Source organism: Pseudonaja textilis, chromosome 2 (assembly GCF_049901715.1).
Source record: "Pseudonaja textilis isolate UNSWEBS1 chromosome 2, rPseTex1.2, whole genome shotgun sequence".
NCBI lineage: Eukaryota > Metazoa > Chordata > Lepidosauria > Squamata > Elapidae > Pseudonaja > Pseudonaja textilis.
The window spans coordinates 55,677,150-55,700,803 of record NC_141991.1 but is presented as its reverse complement, the minus strand read 5'-3'; the positions used below and the strand labels follow the sequence as shown (position 1 = coordinate 55,700,803).

Here is a 23,654-nt window from a genome sequence, read left to right as displayed (position 1 = left end):
GGAATCTGAGTGACTCAAAACATGTTCTTTTCTAAGCAACTGTGACGCAAATAGTAAATTACAGGAGAAAGAAACAGTACCTATGTATGATGAGATTTTTTTAAAAGGTGTTTTTACAAACTAAAGAAAACAATCGAGTATAATATTTTCATCCAAAGCTGAATTGAAGGACAGTTGTTTTCTGTCTGAGATTCATTTCAGTATGACCTGGGCTTTTATTTTGTTCTTATTTTATTTAAATGTTACTGTATTATTTAATTATAAGGAAATTTCATTCCCTTCCTGCTAGAAATAGAAACAAGTACCTTTGAATTGTTTTCAGAAAAATCTCTGCAAAACAAACATCTTCAGTGTTGGAGATTGGAGACTGAGCAAAGATTGTCCAGGAAGGTTGGTCCAGCTTCTTCATTTGTCTCTATTTGGAACAATGCCCATGTCTTCTCTTTTATTTAGCTTTCCAGCTGACTCAGCTCTGTATTTCTTATTGTTCCACACATCCAAGCTGTGTATAATTGTCCTACATTCTTCCCCTACTACACATCTAAACACAATGCAGCCCTGGTCATTTATTTTCTGATTTGATTCTTTCCCACCCAGCATGAACAATTGCCAACAGACTCTGCCTGTGTTTGAAATACTGCTTCTGAAACAGCATTGTTCAGGCAAGGCTGAGTATATAACATGATTAGAAAGGAAAAGCTATCAGTTCAGATCAAATCAGCATTTAGAGGATTTATAGCAGAGCCTGACTTGAAGAATGAACTAAGAATTAAGACAGGGTAGAAGCAAAGCTTTCTAGTTTGGTCCTGAAAGCAGACTATATCTTGAATTACCTAATATCTATTACCTGCAGTTTATGCAGACAGTGCTTGCTGCATACCTATTTTGGATGAACAATTATATTTTGACATCATATGATGATTGCAAATATAAGATCTGGAATGCTCTGGAAGGGTGACCCAAAAGTGCTTTTTCAGGAGGCAACTGGATTTTCCTGTTTTTTTCTTTGAAGCTGAAAAAGCTTCTTGGATGAGAAGCTAAATGTCTTCAAAGAAAAAACAAGAAATTCCTGTTTCCTACTGAAAAAGCATCTTTGGGACAACCATGACCGGGATGGTTGAGAATCTCTACAGACTTCTGGAAGGAACAGCTGTTCCAAAACCCTACTCCTAGAGTGTGATGTTACTAGGGTCTACTAGGACAGGTTTTTTCTATTGCTATTCTCTGCTTTGGAGCAGTATTTTCCCTAAGATCAGACTGGCCTCAACCTTATGAGAATTTAGAGAAGGCACAAAAGTCTTTGAAGGCTGATATTTCTTGCTTCTACATTAAAGTTACATTAGTTGGAACAGAATAGAACAGAATAACAGAGTTCTTCTAATCCAATGCCCTGCTCAGGCAAGAAATAACAGTGAAGATGTCAAACCCCAGTCCAGGGTTTGCCATACCTGGGGGGATCCCAGCCTACAAACAGCACTGGGAGGTGGATATTCCTAGCACTGACTTAATCAGAGACTTTTCACAAAGAACTCATTATGTGCCAAGAAGCCTAAATAAGTCATTTTTGTTTCCACAGCAAATAGCTCCTACTTTTGTTTAGGTCTGGAGCTTGGACCTTTGAGAGAAGATTTTTGAAATGATAGATAGCTCCTGCCATTTAGGCTCAATCATCAATCATAAAGAACAAGCAGTAGTATGCCACAGACTGGCACAAGGTAGAAAAGCAGTGAACACATTCAAAAAGATCTTCAGATCTGTGATGTCCCTATACTTACAAAGATCAGAATAGTGCAAGCTATGATATTCCCTGTGACATTCATGGAATCAAAAGTTGGTCTTTGAAGAAAGAGGATGGAAAAGTTATTGGCAATTTTGAACTGTGTTTAGATACATTATGTAAAGGGCTATCTCCCTTGAGAAGTCTATAATGCTAGGAAAGGTGGAAGAAGAAAAAATGGCCAGCCATAAAGGGCAATGTCCTCTTGGAAAACTTGAAGAGGCAGGATGGAGATAGATTGTCCAGGTTGTTAAAAGTTGAAATCAATATAATGAAACATAATCACGAATCATAATAAAACTTAGGTGTAGGCTCTGACATATTTCTCATGCAGCAGTGAGTCCCAGAATTGGAAAAAGAATATAAATTGGGGGTGAAAGCATAATTGTTCTTCTTTACATTCTAAAGCTCTGGCAATCACTTTCTAGAAGAAAAAGATGGGCAATAATTTTGATTACTTTAAGAAGTTCTCTAATTCACAATACCCTTTTTTAATAATGGAAATGAAAATATCTAAGATCAAATTAAATTGAAATGAATCTATCCTGGAAAGGATGTTGAAAAGCTTTGAATCATACTTATTATAAAAGTACAAGTGGATGATATTTATCAGCTAAATGACAAGGGACAGAACAACTTCACTGTATGCTGGGGAGCTATTAAACTTGTGTGAATATTTATTTTGTGAATAATCTTAGGAGAAATATAAAAATACAGTCTTAGGAAAATTCAGTTTCTTCCTATACAAGGCAGAAATAAGTTAATGTTTATCATATAAGTATGAAAGAAATAATAAAATCAATGAATAATTAGTCTGCAAAGAAGGCACAATTTGCTGGTTCTGCATGAAACTATATTCCTTTCTTTGTGATTAATCTATAGTCTTGAAATTTATATAAAAATACGTCTGTATCCTTTTTAAATGGATAGCACTGAAAAATATTCAGTCTTTTTCTTTTCATTTCATGGAAGGCCGTGATTCATAACGCTGAATGCTTATGCTAATTCCCTTTTTGAATACCATCATGATATAAATATTCACCTCAGTGTTAAAATATGCACATAGACCAAATTATTTGTTTACTATAGATGTATCTGCTTATGGTCAAGTGAGACAGTGGGATGTTTAAAGAGATTGGCAAAGCTAGAGAAAATGATCAATGTTCTAAATAGAATCATACTGTGTAAGCTTTGAAAAAAAAACAATTTTGCCTGATGAATATTGAATATATAATAGTCCCCCATAAGTAGAAATAATATGTTAAACTCAATAAATGCTTTGCTTTCTCTTAAGTTTGTTTCAGTGGAATGAACAAAGATGTAATTCAAGGTGCCCCTTACACTTTATTTCCTTCCTTCTCTAGATTTGCATCTCGGAAGAAAGATGAATCTACATTATAGCTGCCATCATATGAAGTAATCCTGAGGTAGATATGTAACACCTGATTACAGTCTATTTTGTGGTATTTTGTAAAACTTGTGTGCTGTTACTGATTAGATAATATAAAGGAACATTCCGTGATTTGTCAGAGTATGCCTCTTCATTAAATTAGGTCATCATTAAAAATCTGAATATATTGGAACTCATATTTTTTACAAACCGTTTGTCAGGGTTCTTTCCTTCTTTCCATTGTCAACTATAAAATGTGTATACAAAATGTTTTATAAGTTGACACTGTTTGGGGTTACAGCAGATGCTTCTCACTTAAATAGAGAAGAAAGGGTTTTTCAAAACTGATTGCAACTCTGAACTAAGCAAAATATGACTACCTTCTTTAAGGTATGCGAATGTAAATCACTTTGCAGTACCAATGACCTTTAGTACTTACTATGAATTTTAAACTCAAAACAATTCTTTATCATGGATAAATCAGCAAAAAGAACCATAGTGCAGTTATTTTTAGTACGATCAGTGAAACATCAAATGCTTAGAGGCAAGGTCATATCTCTTCAAAGAGCATTATTTGTATTCAATTAAACAATGTGGTCTTTATTCCCTGAGTAAAGAGTGCCATCACATGGCAAGTCTTTAAAGCAACCAAAATGGATGAATAGCAGAGACCTTAATTTTTGCTTTGCTTGTATAAACAATGGTAAGAAGATTAATCTTCTCCAGTATTCTCCACTGAAAACTTAGAATTGCTTACATTAGCACAATATTTTCCTGAAGATTTGCCACACATCAGAGCTAAATAAGCAGGAAGAATATAAACTGAAGGAAAAAAACACCCTGCTTTAAAACTTTTGAATTTAAATGCAAAGCTGTTATATTTATATCCAGATTTTTTGGAAGAATTGCCACAGACCCAGCCAGTTCATCCAATTTTAGAATCTAGATTATAAAAATGAAAGACATTAGAGACATTTCTATTGAAAAGTTCCTTGAGTCTCAAAATTAAAGCTATGGATGATAAAAGTGATTTTTAAAAGTGGTGGTAAACAAGGTAATGGATACGGACTTTCATGAATTTAAACATCTGGTTAAAAAAGTGATAGATGGTGAAATGGATTAGAAGTATGTGAATCACAATATCCCTGCTATTTCCTGTTGTACTGTTGCATAAAATATGGCAATCGTCTGGAAACTGAAATAGCCAAAAGTCAACTGGATTGTCAAGAAGGAAGAGGAAAGAGGAGGGGAGGGAGGAAGACAAGGAAGACTAAGGAAGAGGAGGAAGAGGAGGAGGAGGGGAGGAGGAGGAGGAGGAGGAAGAGGAGGAAGGAGGAGGAGGAGGAGGAGGAGGAGGAGGAGGAGGAGGAGGAGGAAGAAGAAGAAGAAGAAGAAGAAGAAGAAGAAGAAGAAGAAGAAGAAGAAGAAGAAGAAGAAGAAGAAGAAGAAGAAGAAGAAGAAGAAGAAGAAGTATTTACTTCTCATCCAAAAAAGCTTCATCAGTTGAAGTATCTTTGCTCAGAGCTATATTTGCCCTACATCTTTCCCAAAAGGAGCATTCAGGTATGAATGAAACCTGCCACAACTTCCAATAACTTCTGTGATGAGTGTGTCAGAGCTCTTGACCTCCTGAAGTGGCATCTGCTGGAATTCCACACCAGAGGCCAGCAATTTGTGGCTACTTTTCCTCATTTCTATTATCCCTCGGAATTAATAAAACCATGAAAGTAGTTAAATAAATGGAGTGGACCTCACCCCATTCTTAAGAAGTCCTTAAAGGGGGCATGCAAAAGCGCACCAGCATCCCTACCCTCCCTGTCTTACTGTCCCCATTTATCTATATTTACTTCCTTTGTTCATGTTCATGTTCATACCTATACTTGTTATCTTGTACATGTTTGACAAACAAATAAAATAAAAAGAAAGAAAGAAAGAAAGGAAGAAAGAAAGAAAGAAAGAAAGAAAGAAAGAAAGAAAGAAAGAAAGAAAGAAAGAAAGAAAGAAAGAAAGAAAGAAAGTGCTTGCAGAATAACAAGTATCCCTGGAAATTCCAGTACATTCCATCAGTCAGCTACTGTCTTGATGATGACAACCACATGTTGGCCAGATATCAAGGTAACAAGAGCATATTGGGAGAGAGATGAAATGAATGATGATATTACTCTATCACTTATAGTAGAGAACCGAATGACAAAGGACTAGCACAAGGAATAACAAGCACAAGGGAACTTGCCTAAAAGCCTAGGAAGAATGAGGTCACTACCGAGACTGTAAATCAGGAATGGGGAATGATGGCCCCTTTATGACTTATGGACTTCAACAGGAGCATGACTGGCTCAGGAATTCTTGGGATTGAAGTCCATAAGTCATAAAAAGGCCATTGTTCCCCATCCCTGATTTACAGCAGTGACCTCATTCTTCCTAGGCTTTTAGGCAAGTTCCCTTGTGCTTTTCATAATCACCATCTCAGAGAACACAAAAAAGGAGATACGGAAAGAACATATCAGTGCAACTTTTCTAGGGTAACATCAAGGATATCAAAAATATAGGGAAGCAATACCTCAGTGCAATAGCTAAAAGGCAAACAGAGAATCATCCTCTTCTGAGAGTGGGCAAATTTAAAAGAGTATTTCCTTGGAAGCTCTAACAGCTATAGAAATAAATGCTTTACTTGCTGAAAATGTTAATTGATGTGGGATGAACTGACACAGAAACAATACATTTCCTTGGAGGATTCCTAAAATAATTTGGAATAACACAAAGGCAAACAATACGCTTTGCAAGCAACTCTTTATTACCACTTTGACTCTCCCCTCCCAGACACATCTAGAAAGTACTGCTGAAATTTGGTATGCCAACTGGCAATTTTTAGTGATTCAATGTTTCGTCTTCTGTTTTAGATTTGAATTCAGCAGGAGGCATTTCAAGAGAATATGCTTCCATTTGATGAAAAAATAGTATTAAGTAGATTGATGGAAAAGTAATTGCAAATCAGGAGCTCTGAAACCTGAAGCAAGGAACTCACTGATAATTTCCAGTTGTATGCCAGAGATATGAATAGATGATGGGATGATTTTGCACTGATAGTTTTCCTTTCAGATGATCCTCCTTAACTGATGAGACCTAGAGCAGACCAACCCTATTGGAATGAATAGGACAGGCAGACACTACAGGAAAGAGATAGTCAATTAGTTAGATTCTACATGCTATGTGGGGCTTCGTAAATGTCAGTTAAAATGTGTGCCTTAAAAATTCAACATTGTGGTTTTCTTAGTTCAAACAACATTGAGTTTTGGATCTAGTCCATAGCTGACATTGGCTGATCCTGAAAAAGCTATCAGATCAGACCTGGTTTGAACTTGGATAGGAATCCATTATGGAATTCAGAATTTGTAGGCTAGATTGGGAAGTTGGGAGGAAAAAAAAACACAGAAGTTGATAATGGCAAATCATGTTCATGTTGTTTGTCAAGATAGTGATAGGGTTCTGTTTATATAGTCATCAGGACCAAGAATCCAGGGCAGCATGAAGGAAAGGGGGAAAATCTACAAGATTTTTCACAGTATCTAAGCCTCATTATTTATCTTTTTTAATGTATCTAAGCCTCACTAATTTAATATCTACGGAAACAAAGAGCATGGCTTGGATTGTGTTGTCATATCAACCATCTTGCAGGTGCTACTATTTGATAGATAGACTGGATAGAATAACTATTATTACTTTGAATGTACACTAATCGGCATACATTAACATGAAATTTCATTGCTTACAGTTCTCAAAGGATCACCACCTCCAAAACACACTGCATAAACATGACAGAATAAATAAATACAAAATTATGCATATACCCACATATATTATATGACCCAGATAAACAACACTGTCTAGTCCAAATGTATACATGTACATAGAATAGAATAGAATTCTTTATTGGCCAAGTGTGATTGGACACACAAGGAATTTGTCTTGATGCAAATGCTTTCAGTGTATATAAAAAAGTCAAGAGTCAAGAATCATTAGGTACCACACTTAATAATAGTCATAGGGTACAATAAGCAATCAAATCATACCAGGAAACAGTCAATATAAATCGTAAGGATACAAGTGACAAAGTTATAGTCATACAGTCACAAGTGGGAGGGGATGGGTGATAACGAGTGATGAGAAGATTAATAGTAATAGTAATGCAAATGGCAAAAAAAAAAAAAAGGAATCTTGCGAGTTTACCAGATGGATGGTATAGGGAACAAAGCTGTTGCAGAATCTGGTAGTCCTGCTAGAAATACTTCGAATCCTCCTCCCAGAGGGGGTCAACAGAAACAGACCATAAAGTGGGTGTGTAGGGTCTCTGATAATGCTTCATGCTCTAAGCACATAGCACTTATAAGCAATATCCTGAATGACAGAAAATGAGCTTCCTATAATCTTCTCAGCTGTCCTTACCACTCTCTTTATAGACTTTCTATCTGAGGCACTGCTGGCACCAAGCCAAACAGTGATGCAGTTTGTTAAAACACTCTCAATTGTGCCTCTATAAAAGGTGGCCAGGACAGAAGGAGAAAGATGTGCTCTCCTCATCCAACACAGGAAATGCAGGCACTGGTTTGCATGCTTCACTACGGATGACATGTGGACAGACCAGTTCAGATTGTTAGTTATCTGTACCCCCAGATACTTCATACGGTTGATCACCTCTACAGCACATCCTTGACACTGAGTGGAGTATGACCATGATGGCTCTTTCTAAAATCTACCTTTATTGCACCTATGCACCAGAGCCTTCACCTCTTCCCCATAAGTATCAATTCAATTCAAGGTACTGTTTATATTTCCTTTTGTCTGACAAACACTTCTGGGTATGTAATCATGACTGTACATATAGAAGATAATATCTATAGCTCAGGATTGAACTGTGGAGTCCTTGGTGCTCTCTGAGCTTGGTGTACAATTACTGTACAGGACAACTTCACATTTACAGGAATATCCATATGCAAGAGCTGATTTGTGAGTGCATTCCTGCCTAATGTCCTCCAGAAATGTTGGGATTACATCTTTAAGAGCTAACAACTAATATTGAGAAGCATACAATCTGGTATATAATTCAGTCATTTGCATTTAAATGGATATCTTTGCCTTCCCCAATGTGATGTTCTCAAAATCTTTTGGATTCCAAATCTCATTATTCTGAAAATTACTAATGCAGGCTACAGCCATTGGGAATTGTAGCTCAAAAAAATTGAAAGAAACTCTAAATCAAAGCATATTATGATGGTGTTGCATATTATGGCACATTTTAATAATCTGTACTACCACATGATGTCACTGTTGTTTTACAACTGTTCACCTGATAAACCCAATTCATTTTGGAAATGTTAATGCCATGATCATTCCAAATTGTAAACAAGAAAGGTCCTTAATGCGTGAATCCATGAGGAATCCACGAGGGAAAAAACTTTATCCTGTATCATAGCAGAGTGACTAATAATAGAAAAATATGAGACATTAATTAATGATAAATAAATATATTTTGCAGAACAACCCTCCTTTCTTCAGATTCTATTAAACCCTAAGAAATCTTTTTTATTTGATAAACTAAAACAAGATAATTTACTTTTCACTATTGTCTACATCAAAGTACTGATATAATTTCTTATTTCTATTCACACGCTCCTCCATGTGAATATCCCCTTGTCATAAAGGAGGGGTTTGTGTATTCTATTAAGGTTGAGAGCTATGCTGGAGGTATACCACCAGAAGGTATACCAGAAGGGTCACCCAAGCCAAGAAGGTCTCAACTGAAAAATCGGGCTAAGAGTATCTACAAACCCATTAACCATAGTAAGACAACAGAAAAAGAACCCTTACTGGATCAATCATCGCTACGTTAAGAAGGACCATGGCAGTTGCTGTCCTGGACAGCTATTGAAAAGTGAGTTGTAGGGTTGGAGGAAGACCTGGCAACCCACACCGCAAAAAAATTGCCAAGAAAATTCTATGGAAAGGGTGTCAGGTGTGTCAGATAGGGTGCCCAATGATAGGACAACAAGAATCCAGTTTTTGAGGCATCCAGTGATGTAAGCAAATGTCTGTGTTGTTTAGAAATACATTGGATAGCTACATGACATGTCATAGGAATGAGGGTAAATTAGATATTTTCAAATGAAAGATGATTAGATTGGAAATTGATCTCCTTTGTGTCAGTGAGCTACACAGGTTGGACAATGGCTTTTTCCAGTCTAAGGATTTCCCTGTCTATTATTCAGGACATGATACCAGGAAAACAAATGGAGTGACATTTATTGTAAGCAAGAAACTTGTTAGAGCAGTGGAAAAATTCTTAACTGCCAATGCCCGAATTATGACCATCAGAATTTATGCCAAGCCCCTCAATATCACAGCTATCGAAGTCTACACCCAAATGACTGCTACAAAAGAGCTTGAAATAGAGGGATTTAATGCCATGGTCCAAGAAACTCTAAAACAAATGACCCAAAAAGAGATTGTTTACATTCTGAGCAACTTCAGTGCAAAAGTTGGCAACCAAGCAGAGACAGGCATCATTGGTAGTTTTGGGCTAGGTGACAGCAATGATGCAGGTGAGCATTAGGTACAATTTTGCCAAGAAAACCAATTTAGAATCATGAATACATAGTCCAAACTGCAGAAACACCACTTATGCACTTGAATATCATCAAATAGTCGATCAGGTTTACTATGTCCTATGCAGACGTTATGGACCCATCTTAGTCCATAGATGTCTGCATAGGACCAGGGGTGGGTTTCTACTGGTTCTGTCCACCTCTGTAGAACTGGTAGCTCTGAAGAGCAGCAGACATAGAACCAGTTCTATGTCTGCTGATGTTTTTGTCCACCTGCCCACCTGGGCTCTTATACCTGATCTTTATTTCCTGATTTTTCAACTTCAGCTGCCGGGCAAGGCAAGCTGCAGTTAAAAAAGCAGGAAAACAGGTCTGTTTCAAAGGCTGCTTCTCTGCACGCAGCGTGCTGATGATGATTTACAGGCACGCAGCTCACAGCCTGCAGGGAAGCTCATCATAAATCACCGAACCTCGTAAATCCCAAACCGGTAGTTAACCCTGTCGTAACCCTGTCTGCATAGGACTGCATAGGACATAGGTCTGCATAGGACCTAGTCAATCTGTTAAGACATATCCAAGTGCTGATTGCAATTCAGATCATGAACTGTTGGTACTCAAGACTAAAGTCAAATTATGAACAATCAAAAAGGCAGTGCCTCCAAAGAATATCACCCAAATCCCTATGACCATCATGGCGAACCTATAGCACACATACCAGAAGTGGCACACAGAGCCACTTCTGCCGGCACGAGAGAGGTTGCCTGGAAGAGTCCTACTGTGCATGTGCGTGTGCCGCCCGCGCAACAGCTGATTGTCAGGTATCTGACGTGCATGCACAGAGATGCACAGTGCGTGCATGGGGGTCACACACGCATGTGCAGGAGGCATGGGGGGGCACACACATTGCCTTCTAGGTTCTGGCACATGAGCACGAGCACAATTTTCGGCACCAGAGCCATGACTGCCCTATGATATAGAGATTGAGGTGAAAAATAGGTTTGTACTACTGGAGATTACTGAAAATTCCTAGGACATCTGGCCCTGCAAGGAATTCTGAGATCTTTCTAGATCAGGCCATATCCAGGCTTGGCCAAGTTGTAGAGTTAAGGATTTAAGTGGTTCTGAAATGAGCAGTAATAGCCATTATAATGAGTAGGAAATTGGTGTACAATAAGGTAAATTAAAAAATGGGAGTGAAATGCAGAATAACCCAAGCAACAGTTTCATGAGATTTATAAATACCATGACGGTGTAAGGTGGACTCAGTGCTGCTTTTTGTTAAAATGAATTTATTTGTGTGTTTAATTGTTTGTTTGCTTGTCTGTTTTTCTGGACTTCTAGGCAGTTCCTTGCAGTCAGAACTGATTCTGAGCATCATATAATAGGGCTACCTTGGGGATATTAATACTAGGCCACTTATTCCTAATTTCAAAATACACATACATATAGACTGCTATAATCAGTACAGCAATATAAGATAGTCTAATAGTAATATATAATAATAATTGCAATTGTCTTCATGCAGTTGCATTGCTTTATATTAAAAAGTTTATATGGAAAACATACTTTGTCCACAAAAAAACTTTAAATCTACAGTAAATATAGTTTCTGATACATGATACTATTTCTGCTTATATTTTATTTTCATGTTTAAAAAAACAAGATTGCAATCCTTGCAGCATTATTAGGAAGTAAATCCATTGGCTTCACAGAATTTTACATCCAAGAGTAAATGGGATCACAACATATTTTCAAATATACTTCTGAGAAATTGGGTGAGAAAAATAACTGAATTTGTGAATGGGGGTTATCTTCTCTTTGCACTAAGTAACAAGGAAAAGGTGAGGGGACACTTCTCTGTGTCAAGATAATGGGCCACATAGAAATTGTTGTGATTCAGCACACATTTTGTTTCATGTCTGAAGTAACTGTTAGAACTATAAATTTGTTTCATGTCTGAAGTAACTGTTAGAACTCATTCTGCACTGAGAAGCCATGGGGAAATCAGAGCAGTCCATTTGTCACAAATTGCTTGCCTGCTAGACTATATTCTTTTAGAGAGACATGGGTTTTTTAGGGTTCTTAGTTTGAGCACTCTGTAACAAACACCTGGAGAAAGATATTTCTGTTTAGATGTTTGTTGAATTTCTGACAAATAACACAAGATATTTCTCAGTACATTCTTGGAATTGTAACTTGCACAGCTCCATCTTGATACCCTGACTCTACCCTGAATTAAGGGATTACAGGATTATAAAAAGGAAATTTTCTTAGCCCCCGTTGAAGTTCATAGAAAGTCCATAAAGCAAAAATAATCTCTAACATTATTTTTTTTCAATGAACTATGACATTCACTTGATCAAATTTAGATAAACTAAAACTACAATTATTCAGCAGTGTATTTTCAAGTCCCTTTAAATCAGGGATGTCAAACTCATGGCCCATGGGTTGGATGTGTCATGTGCTGGCCATGCCCACTCCCATTTTAGCAAAGGGGAAATAAATTGCGATACATCACGTGACGAGAATGTGATGACATGAGTTTGACATCCCTGCTTTAGATGTACTGTAAGCTTCTATGAGCTTTTCCCCACTGAGTTAAAATGCTGTTGACTCATTCAATAATAGTGTGGATCCATCCTTGAGTTACTATCGATTACTGGGCCACCTGACTTTGCTTCCAACATAGAAGGTGGTGAAATGTAATTGATTAACACAATTACACTATTATTAAATGCTATGGGTTAAGGATCAAAATTAATCAGTAATACCAGTACAATTAAGAATAACCTAAGTTGGCTCAGTCATGGACTGCAGATGGAATAAAGACAGCATCATAAAGGCCCAGTGAAAGGATGCCAAGGTATGTTTGTGGAGAGAGACTCTGCGTTTAAGAAAGTAATTGATGTGTTAGACCATAGCACCATTCTATTCTGCAGTAAACAAGCATTGAAATGCAGATTTCTCAGAATTTTAAATAGAATAAAGAGAAGCCAGAAATAACATTATTTTCTTTCAGGACACGAAGGGTAACTAATTTGAAAACAATGTAATATAATTGTAGTTCACAATCTCCTTAGATTAAGTCTAAATTAATTTCACTCTGTTTCTCTAAGGAAACCAACCATACACTGGGATAAATCGCTTGTAGAGCATCTCTTTATTTATGTACCCAAGCCTCAGCCTGTTGCAGAGTAGGTGTAGGGAAAATGCACACAAATTGCCCTATTTATGTGATTCCATTTTTCAAGCATCTAATGATTAGACAAAATTGATATCAAACATATTAATGAGACAATGAATTTTGCCACCTCAAACTTCCCTCTTAAAATGTTCTAACATATTTCAGTAGTAAACATTATTGAAGCAGAGCATAAATCCTGTGTACATCATGTAAATGGAATATATAAAATAATTTTTTTAAATAGGAGAGACCCCGTTAAATTCACTTAATATTAAAATAGTCTAGGAACCCAATGTTCTTCTCCTTATCCCAAAACTAAAGCTCTCAGTTCTACAGTGAGAATCCAGGAAGCTATCAGACCAGTTTATTTGTCACAGATTGATTGGTTGCTAGGTTAAATTACACTGTATTTTATATACACAACTCAAGATGACAAACATACCTAATATTCTATTCTGTTAATGAATTGGGCTGAGAGACAGTGAGTGCCTCAAAGTCTCCCAGATGGTTTTTCATGACTAAAGTGGGACTAGAATTCCTAGTCTCCTGATTTCTAGGAAGGACTTAACCACTACACAAAACTATCTTATATCATATCATATCATATTGAGAGACTTTGACTTTTTAGAGTTGCTAAAATTTGAGCTCTCAAAGAGCTCAAACAAAGAATTGAAAGAAAATATTTCAACTTTGACTTGTGTTGAATTTCTGAGAAACCATGTAGGATACATCTTAGTATCCCCTTGGCGCTGTAAAAGAAAAAGAAATCTGCTTGCTGTTAACAAACAACAAAACATCTGGAAAATCCCAGTGTTGATAATTCCTTCTTGTACAGTTGGATCAAGTTAGAAATATATCTCTAAGTCAAGTTAGAACAATAGCTGGCTTTATTAATTTTTTCTGTTCATCTTGAAACTTCACTCCCAAACAACAGCATACCCAGTTCCACATTTCCTGACAAAATTGCCACTTCGTGACAATAATATAAATATAGCTTCCTGAAAATTTTCTTGGCTCCAATCAGCTATTTTACTCAGAAGAAACAAGCCTCAAGGGCCCTTCTTATAGGCAGTTGCTGTTTCTGATAATTCTTTGCAAATATATCCAGAAAAGGGTTTGATTGGTATTACTGTCTCACTTCTCAAAGACAGTTTGATAATGGTAAATTTTCCATTTCCTTGGTCTAAGGTTTTTTTAACATAATGCTTCAGAAGCTGTGTAAAAGAAATACTACTATACAAGTCAAGTTTTTCTGATGAATCTGAATTTCATCTTTTTGAGATTATCCTGAATGCATAGCAACATATGTGCTTATGTTAGTTAAATTATGAGAAATAAAAATTGAAACATTTGCTGGTGAAGCAGTCCGGAATATATGTACTCTGTATTTGGATTAATGCAAGCCCGTTCATTACTTGCGTATCTTGATGTTTATTAAACATCTGCAATCATCAAAAGAATTAACTAGAAGAATGGAACAAAAAGATAAGTAAAAGCAGGTAGAAGAAACATGAACAGGCCACAATATCTATTTCTATGAAAAGGCATTGAACCACTGAAATCAATATTGGGATCAATTAGCATGGACAATCTCAAAGGGAGCACTTCTGATTATTTTAGCTTTAACCCTTTGCTGTAGGAGAATAGAGACAGAAAGTAGGCTACCAAATCTATTTTTCACAATTAAAGAAACAATTCAGCAGATGAAGATGAAGAATCCAATAAGATTGTTGAAATCAAAAATATATACACAGGGACTTCTGAGGAGGTAGATCAAAATCTGCAAGAAGGCATCTTGTAGATTTTGCTCACTCTGACACTAGTGGAAAAACAGAAGTTCCACTGTCCTTTTCCAAAGAAAGCAGGAAATAAAAGAACAGCTAGCAACACATTTTGAAGATCTAGTCAGCTTCTGCATTGTTGCTGCATTATCCCTGTCACATAATCCCTCTCTGATTAGCCTTATTTAAATATCCAGGTCCTCTATAGTTTGTGTTATTTATCTTAGATTAAATGTTTCACATTTCTCACGACTTGATTTATATTATATGCAGTTTAGCATTACAGGATAAAATATGTACATTTAATTCGGGCATAGATATTTCATCATAATTTCAGCAGCAATTGTGCTCCTAACATCTGTACCCATTTTATATATTTTGGGAAGATGGATAATAAAAACACACTAGATTTAACTAATAAGAATGAGTGTTGTTGTTTTTTAATGGCTTTCTTAATGTCCTCAACTGAGTGGTACTCCTGGTGATGGCCTGGATTAGCTTCTGAAGGTTTTGGCAAGATTCTTAGGGTTAAGAGAGAATGACTGGCCCAAAGTCAGCCAGCTGACTGTATGCCTAATGCAGGTCTAGAACTCACCAAATTTCTAGATATGTGCCTTAACCATTATACCAAACTGGCTTTCTTATGGCTAGTCCAGTGAAGAGAAGAACCAGGGGAGACATAATAGAAGTGTTTCAATATATGAGGGGCTGCCACAGAGAGGAAGGAATCACAGAGGGCTGCCACAGAGAGGAGGGAATTTTCCAAAGCACCTGAAGATCAGACAAGGAATAATGGATGGAAACTGAACACGGAGAGATTCAACCTGGAAATAAGGAGAAATTTTCTGACAATGAGAGCAATCAACCAATGGAACATCTTGCCATCATAAGTTGTGGGAGCTTCATCACTGGAAGCTTTCAAGAAGAGACTGGATTGCCATCTATCAGAAATGGTGTAGGGTCTCCTACTTGGGTGGGGGATTGGACTAGATGACCTACAAAGTCCCTTCCAGCTCTGTTAACCTGTTAATTAACTGCATTTAATGTGTTTGCTTATCTGCTTTTATTTATCTATCAATTGAAATCTAGATTTTCTATTATTTTCCATTTCTTCCTATAGAATGTGATCCACTGTGCTCCATTTGAAAGCTAAGTTGAACCCAATCTTATTTTAACTTTAAGAGAGGCAGTGATATACAGAAGATTCACCTATTCAATAGACATTATGTCCTTGTGTTCTCTTTTTGTTTCTCTGATGATAAATATTCAACTGTTCTGGAGAAGACAGATATCTTAACCAAGTACTATAACCAATGGAAGAACTCCAGAAATCCCCATTTTGACCTATATAATCATGGGGAAAAAATCAAGAGTAACACTGTTGACACATCTGAGAATGTTTGTGATGTCTTGATGTTTGAACCAAAAACATTACTATCAACTGTAGATTGACAGCCTCATAGATTGTATTGTAGATATATCATGGTTTGTCTGTAATGAAACTTGTGATTTCCATGGAAAAGCAAATTTGTTAGATGTATTAATTTTTCTGTTCTCTGTCCTAATAATGCAGCTATTATATTAAGATTCCCCAAAACCCTTAAGAGTTGGAAGTAGCACTAAAAATCAAAATCAGTTTTCAGAAGACTCAAGCGATAGCTTTGCCAAAAAATCAAAGGAAACTGAGTTGTATAACAGACCTGCAGGAGATTGAACAAATAAGAAGTTTTAAATCTCTTTGAGGTAATATTTCAGAATTTGGGGTCATGAAAGCATTTGTGAACTTGTGGTACTACAGACTCAAAGAAAGTGTTCAGTAGTTTATTTTTTTTCCGGCAAAAAATGTCCAGAATATAATCCAGAAAGTGTTCAGATGGACCCTTTCAGACAGTTTTTGTAAGGTTCCAAGAATTTAAATACTACATTATCCACAAACACCGAGAACGCAGAACAAAGAATAATAGGATTTGGAAGAATGTGTGTGTGTGTGTGTGTGTGTGTGTGTGTGTGTGTGAGAGAGAGAGAGAGAGAGAGAGAGAGAGAGAGAGAGAGAAATATCTTTTTTCTTTTCAGCATTAGGGTTGTCTGGATAAAGGATTAATTAGTTACAAACCTCAGTGAATGCATTTATTTAGCACTCTTTTTATAATTATGTAAAGCCCTCTTTTGTTAGATTCAGTTGATTATTCTCATATTATATAATATCTTGCATTATACTATTACAACTGAGAGGCCACATTACCCTAAAAAAATAGCATCTGGTAATTATTAGAGAAATCTATTGTAAGAATGAATACTTTGGTGGTCAAATTAATGGATTCTTAACAGTATTATCATGAATTGCTCATATGAGTACAAATTATCTTGGGGAAAGAAGAGGAATACATGCATGCATGAACTGAATGCTGTTCAGATATGTATATAGCCTGTTAAATCTCTCTGAAATTTATGAGACAAGACACAATTGCTTGGCCCAGAGGGTGGGTGGATTAGACATTTGCCAAGAGTGCAATACACCCATGGAGAGGCAGATGCTGTTCAACAGAATTCTTGGTTTGTATTTATATGATTTAGAAAATAAGAATCAAGCAAATGCAAGGAGATGGTTGAACAGAGTTTAAGACAATGGAAGCAATTGGAGGTGTTAGTTGTATGAACTTTATTGTTTGATCTCTGTGTACAACCCCTGGTTGTAATTTCTTTATTATCTCTTTTAGGAGGTGAATTTTTCAAGGGGGGATGCCTGTCAGCTTTGGAAGCCATATTCCATGCTGCTACATAGCCTGGGAGAGTGGAAGGAGGGTGATTTCAATTAAGTAGTTCCAAGTAGACAAAATAAAATTCTTTGTTAATTCAAGATCATTTAGTATGGCGCAGGATGAAATAAGGATCTTACTTTTGGATGGATCGTGATTGGACCATGTGATGTGATGATGACCAAGGGGGGATGGGTTTATAGTTTGAGAAATTGTGGAAAGCCGAAAAAACTTTTAGATTCAGGTTTCCATAGTTGTGCCAGGTGCTATTCTAATAAAGTAATTTTGAGATAAGTTTGTCTCGGAGTTACTGATTGGAGTTTTTGCTAGAACACTGGCACCTACTTTCAACTAAAAGAAACTCAAATATGATGACCATTTTAAAGAATCGTTGCACTTCACATCAACGTTTGGATCATAATCAAAGTCATGGAATACAATTCAGAACTATTTTAATTTATTGTTTATGTGCCATCCAATCGTTATTGACTCTTAGCAATTGCATATTTTTGTCCATGGATGACCTGTCCCTAACCTTCAGCTCTTCCAAAGGTACCTCAGCATCTTTGCAACTGAGTTCATCCATTTTGTTGCTGGTTGTTCTCTTTTGTTCCATTTTCCCCCCAGCTTCAGAGCCTTCTCCAGAGAGCCAGGTCTTTACATAATGTGTCTGAAATGGGATCATTCAAACCTGGTCATTTGTGCCTCAAGCAAGAAGTCTTAGTTAACATAAACTCCTAGGAAGTTGATTTTTTTTTTCCAGACTAGATTCTATGTAATAACATTTAATGTACCAGCTGGTCCCTACATCATTATTTAGTTCTTTCGGATCTTTCTTGGAAAGTAGTGCTTAATGCAGATCTGGGTATTTAGGAGCTCTTTAGCTACCCCAGTTTGGCCTGCTTGAGGTCAATTGGAAATTAAAAATCAAATGCAAATAAGTGTACTGCAGAGGTTGAGGGAAGAAACCAAGTCACATCTGGCTCTGTACAGTCACTAGGTTGTCCTTTGGTTGGCTGGTGGCCACAGGAGGGTGAGGAGAGAAAATGCTTTACAGCATTTGCACAGAGCTTGCCTCTTACGTGAAGTAGTGTGAAAAGTTGAAATGATGGAGTTTGAGGACATCAAATCAAGTTATATTGGTTTGACCCTCCACAACAATCTCAGTTTCTCATGTGACTCCTTGGGAAAATTATTTACCCACCCCTGGCTTAATGGATCCATTTGTGACATAAAACCTCAATTGTTTGCTACTTAGCAGACTCTGATAAGTTTTTAGCTAATTTAGTTTTTAAAAGTGGCCCTATTACATTAATCAGTACTTAATGGCTATTAGTAGAAGGTAAGATAACCTTTATTGTCATTTTTTTACTGTGAGCACACTGGCATACATTAAAAATGAAATTCTGTTGCCTGTTGTCAAAAGAAAGTATATATCTATCCATAGACATCCATACACATGCTATACACACACACACACACACACACACACACACACACACATCATTGTCCATTTTGAATGCATAGTGGAAAGAGGAAACTTGAGAGTTCACAAGGTTGATACTGTATGAAACAAAACTGTGGCTGAATGTAGATGTTCTGCTTCACATACCACAAAGCCTCCTCCCAGAAGGTAACAAGGGAAGCAGATCGTGAAGACTATGTGTAGGGTCCCAGGCAATACTGCGGACCCTGCTTAAGCATCACTTATTTGTTCTGTCCTGGATAAAAGAAAGTGAACTACCAATAATATTTTCTGCCGTCCTCACCACTCTCTGCACCGTCTTCCAGACCAAAGCAATAATGCTTCCAAACCAGATAGTAATGCTATATGACCAGATGTTCTCGATCGTCTCTCTATAGAAAGTGGTAAGGACAGCGGAAGGAAGATGAACTTTTCTCATGCGACGCAGAAAATGCAGGCGCTGCTGTGCAGCTTCCCTAGCGTCTCACTGTTGAGCGACCAAGCTTGCTTACCTGTTAGCTGCACACCCAGAAACTTGATGCTGCTAACCACCTCCACAGATTAATACTGTGACTGTGACTGCATTTTCTGAAATCGACAAAGATCTCTTTCATTTTTCTTAAGATGAGGTTATTTTTATTATACCAGGTTACCAAACCCTCCACATCCTTGCGGTAAGCACCCTCATTGTCATCTTGAATAAGGCCCACAACTGTTGTATTATCTGCATACTTCACAATAGGATTGCACAACAGTTATGGGTCAACAGGGTGAACAACAGTGGACTTAGGACACTGAGAAGAACCTGTGTTCAAGAAAATGGTGTTAGAAATATTAATCCCAACTCACACATACTGGGGCCTATCAATAAGAAAATCAAGAATCCAGTTACACAAAGGAGTATTAAAGTCTAAAAGGGCCAGTTTGTCTACAAGATGCTGAGGAATGATTGCATTGAATAACGAACTGGTCATCAAACAGCATTCGTACATGAGTGTGAATTTGTTTACTTTATAAACATTGGAAAATCTTGAACTTTTATATCCAAAGTAACATGAACTTTTTAATGTTCAGGATTTCCTCCATTCTGCAGGAAAAAGAATACCAGATTTTCAATACTGAAATGTCTTTTAGCTAATAATTTTGCATCAGTAGTTTTGATTTAGTAAACAGAATGACATTTAAGAATGTACTTAAAACATACTTTGCACTGTCTTTTATCTTTACTAATTATTTGGTAACATGTTTGTCTGAACATACATTCATTGGAGGTTTGTCACACACATATACACACACACCTATTTTTCAGCTCTGCATATACTGAAGCTGATTGCGAACCTTGATTGGATGGTAAAACAGCAATTTCTGTCTTAAAATTTCCACCTCTCCACCCCTCATTTGCATGATTATGCAAGTACAAGATTCCTAAGTAATCATAAAATGTTGATGGAATATCTTCCATGCTGAAAGAGACCACACATGTTGGAAGGACTCTTTCTCACATTAAACAAATAGAGATTAGTGGCCAGTCTTCATATGATAGGAAATAAAAATAAAACATAGATGGCCATTGAAAGTTGGCAGCATTTAGTCAATCCTGACCAATTTTTAAAAAGCTGGACCTGGTTAATTGTTGAATGGGAGAAAAACCTAGAAATTTCAAGAGCTACAGGCTAGATTGGGAAGTTGAAAAAAACTTATCTGAACACAATGGTATATGACCTTTAATTCTACAAAAGAAATTACGAGCACATATTTACTTAGTCATTCACAGCAGAATTTAGTTCAAAGGAATCTTTATTTAAGATATAAATTACTGTACTGTAAAGAGATGATGTCAGAGCAAACATGAGGACAATCTGGGAGTAATCTTTGTTAAAGGGACCTGAAGAATAAGGTAAATCCTCCGCTACATTGATGGCTGCGTGGGAGAATGAGCTGGGCAAATCTGAGAGTGAAGCTGGAGAAGTGGAGCTGAATTCAGAGATCCAGCTCTTGATCTTTGGCCCATTTGAAAGATTTAATTGTACCTATTTTCTGCATTCTTACTCATGTTTATACTTATACCTATGGTTGTGTAAGCAATTGACAACTCAAATAAATAAAATAAATAAATAAATATATTTTTTACTTTAAGATCAAAGGGAAGTGATTATACATAGCACGATCAAGGGTGCATGCATCAACTAAAATTTTTTAAAAAACACCATCATGCAGTATATCAAGTAGATTCTCATATGCCATCCTCATGAGAATAAAAAGGACTCAATAATTTGAAATATGCAAGAAGTTACCAAAACCATGGGCAGCATGACGTTTTTGTGTTATGTGTGCTCACTGAAAAGTATATTCATTTTGTTCTAATCTGGATTAAGCTACTGACTCCTAGTTATTAGCAAAACTGTTCTACTTCCTTTAAAAGTGGTTGCTTTTGTTTTGTCTGTTTTCTTTTTTTTTTCTTACACCATTTTTTCCCCCTCTCATTTTAAAGTTTAATCATAAAATCACTTTTCCAGCAGGATGAGAGCCCATGGAGTGTTCAGAGACACTTAGCGCAAAGATCAGCATTTGAGTCCTGCAAGAGGGAACAGCAAACTCAATTGCAGGGGAGAAAAACAAGTGCTTAGGTTTATGTTAATAGTTTGGGCAAAACCATTATTCATGACAAACGTATTCGGAAAGAGGGTAACTTCTTGGCTACATAATTAACATTGGTAAAGGTCTTCATTGATCTCTCTCATTTCTGAAATAAGTAGGGCTGCTTCCTTATCTTATTATATTGCTGCTTGATGAAATAGTAGAGAATGAATATAGTTCAACATTTACAAAAGAAATGCTGGAACACAGCAACATTTCTTTCTTCTTTTTCTTATTGCTAGATAGACTTTATTCATGATTCTTAGGAGAACTGCCTCTCAGCAAGATTGACCTGGATTGCATTCTGATTGTTCAAAAATGTCAGCTATAACCCCAAATGCAAGAAAAAAAGAAATTGCTTAAATCAGAATGGTGAATAGGATTGAAATGAATGAAAGCCAAGAGATGGAACTGCAGATAGAAAGTATAGAAAGTATTTGAATAGCTTTCAAAATTGTATTTTTCCCAGAAGCATTTTATTTGTATAACCATAAAATTTAAGGATTACAGATATGAGGTATATGCTGTATAAATATTATTATTAATATTTTCTAAATCATCAAAGGTTCATTATTGATTAGCATTATCTACTTATCAATTATTGTTTAAATCTCATTTGTTATTAAATTTATATTTAGTTTTTATTGTGGCCTGAGATAATTGAACGTAATCCTATAGGGAGCTGCACTTGAGGCCATCACACTGAGCTTCTGCTCACTGCAAAAACCCAGTTTAAAGATCTCTAATAGAGTTCTGCACTTTACTTTTAGTAATATTGCAATTGAATCTGCATGACTTCCTGTAACTCCAAAAAAGTGTCCAATGATGACTGAACACATTTTCTAGCCAGCAAATGTTCAGTTTTCTGCAAACCAGTGTACTTTAACTCAAATAATACTGTGTGAAATTAAACTTTAAGTGTAGCTCAGCCAACAGGATTCCAGAAGCAGCTCATCTTAAATTGTGGCCAACAGTTTCTGTTTATATATTCTAAATCCCAGAATACTATATAACAAACACATTTCACTGGTACATATCAATCTCTCTGCCTTGCAATTTCATTGTGTGTTTGTGTGTGTATCTATATCTATAGATAGAGATGATATAGATATCTATTGTAGATATAAATATATTGTGTATATTGTAGATATAGATACAGTGTGTGTATATAGTGTATGTGTATGTATGTATATGTACATACATATGAATGAATTAATTAATTAATCAATTAATGGGTAAATATGCTGTGAAGCATCAGCCTGAAGCATAACCTGTATTTCTATTAATGTCTTTGAGAAAGGATGTTTTGGGAAAACAAAAATGCATTGGAGGACTTCTTAAATCTTCTAATATATTAATAATTGATTTTTATCAAAGGCCTCCATGGCAATCATTTTATGGGAATTCACAACTCCCATACCGTTTACAGCATTCAAAAGGTGCCCTTGACATTTTTCTCAACAGTTGCCTATTTTTTATTTGCTGACATGTAAATAAAGATCTTCCAGTGTTCTCTTTGAAAAAACATTTAATATAAAACTTAAGTTTAATGAAACATTGATCATGTAAATTAAATGTTTTTATTTTTAAAAGGGTATGATCCTTTTGTTCCGGACTAGCAGGCTCGTAGCCTGCAAATCTGATTGGCCCGCTGAAAGCCGATCGTGATTGGTCGCCATAGACTGATGTGATTGGCCAGTAAACGGGCTGCCGCGATTGGCCCTGCCAAGAGCGGCAAACTCAAATCGCCTTCATTGGCTGCCTAGCCGCAGCCAGCCCTATATAAGGGGCTGCTGCGGCTGGGGTTAGTTGCTCAGATCTGAAGTCACAAATAAAGAGCTTTAGTTACTGTCTGAGTCTTGCCTCCGTTCTTGAACCGTCCTCCCAGATACAACACCTTTCATTTCCTTTTCAGTTTGCAAGCACATGTGATTTGCCAATTTCAAATAACCTATTTTCATAGAAAGTCATTACTTTCTTTGATGGCTCTCCATTTGATCTTTATCAAATTATATGGGGAACTGAAATGTTTTTACTGACAGTTAATCCTAGAGGAGAGAGAGGA

At 36.5% G+C, this 23,654-nt stretch overlaps 1 protein-coding gene across 2 annotated transcripts in view; it reads left to right on the top strand.

Moving 5' to 3' along the window:
- Positions 1 to 23,654, top strand: part of CNBP (CCHC-type zinc finger nucleic acid binding protein) — a 549,700-nt gene that overhangs the window by 55,071 nt on the left and 470,975 nt on the right. The gene's annotated exons all lie outside the window — the stretch shown is intronic.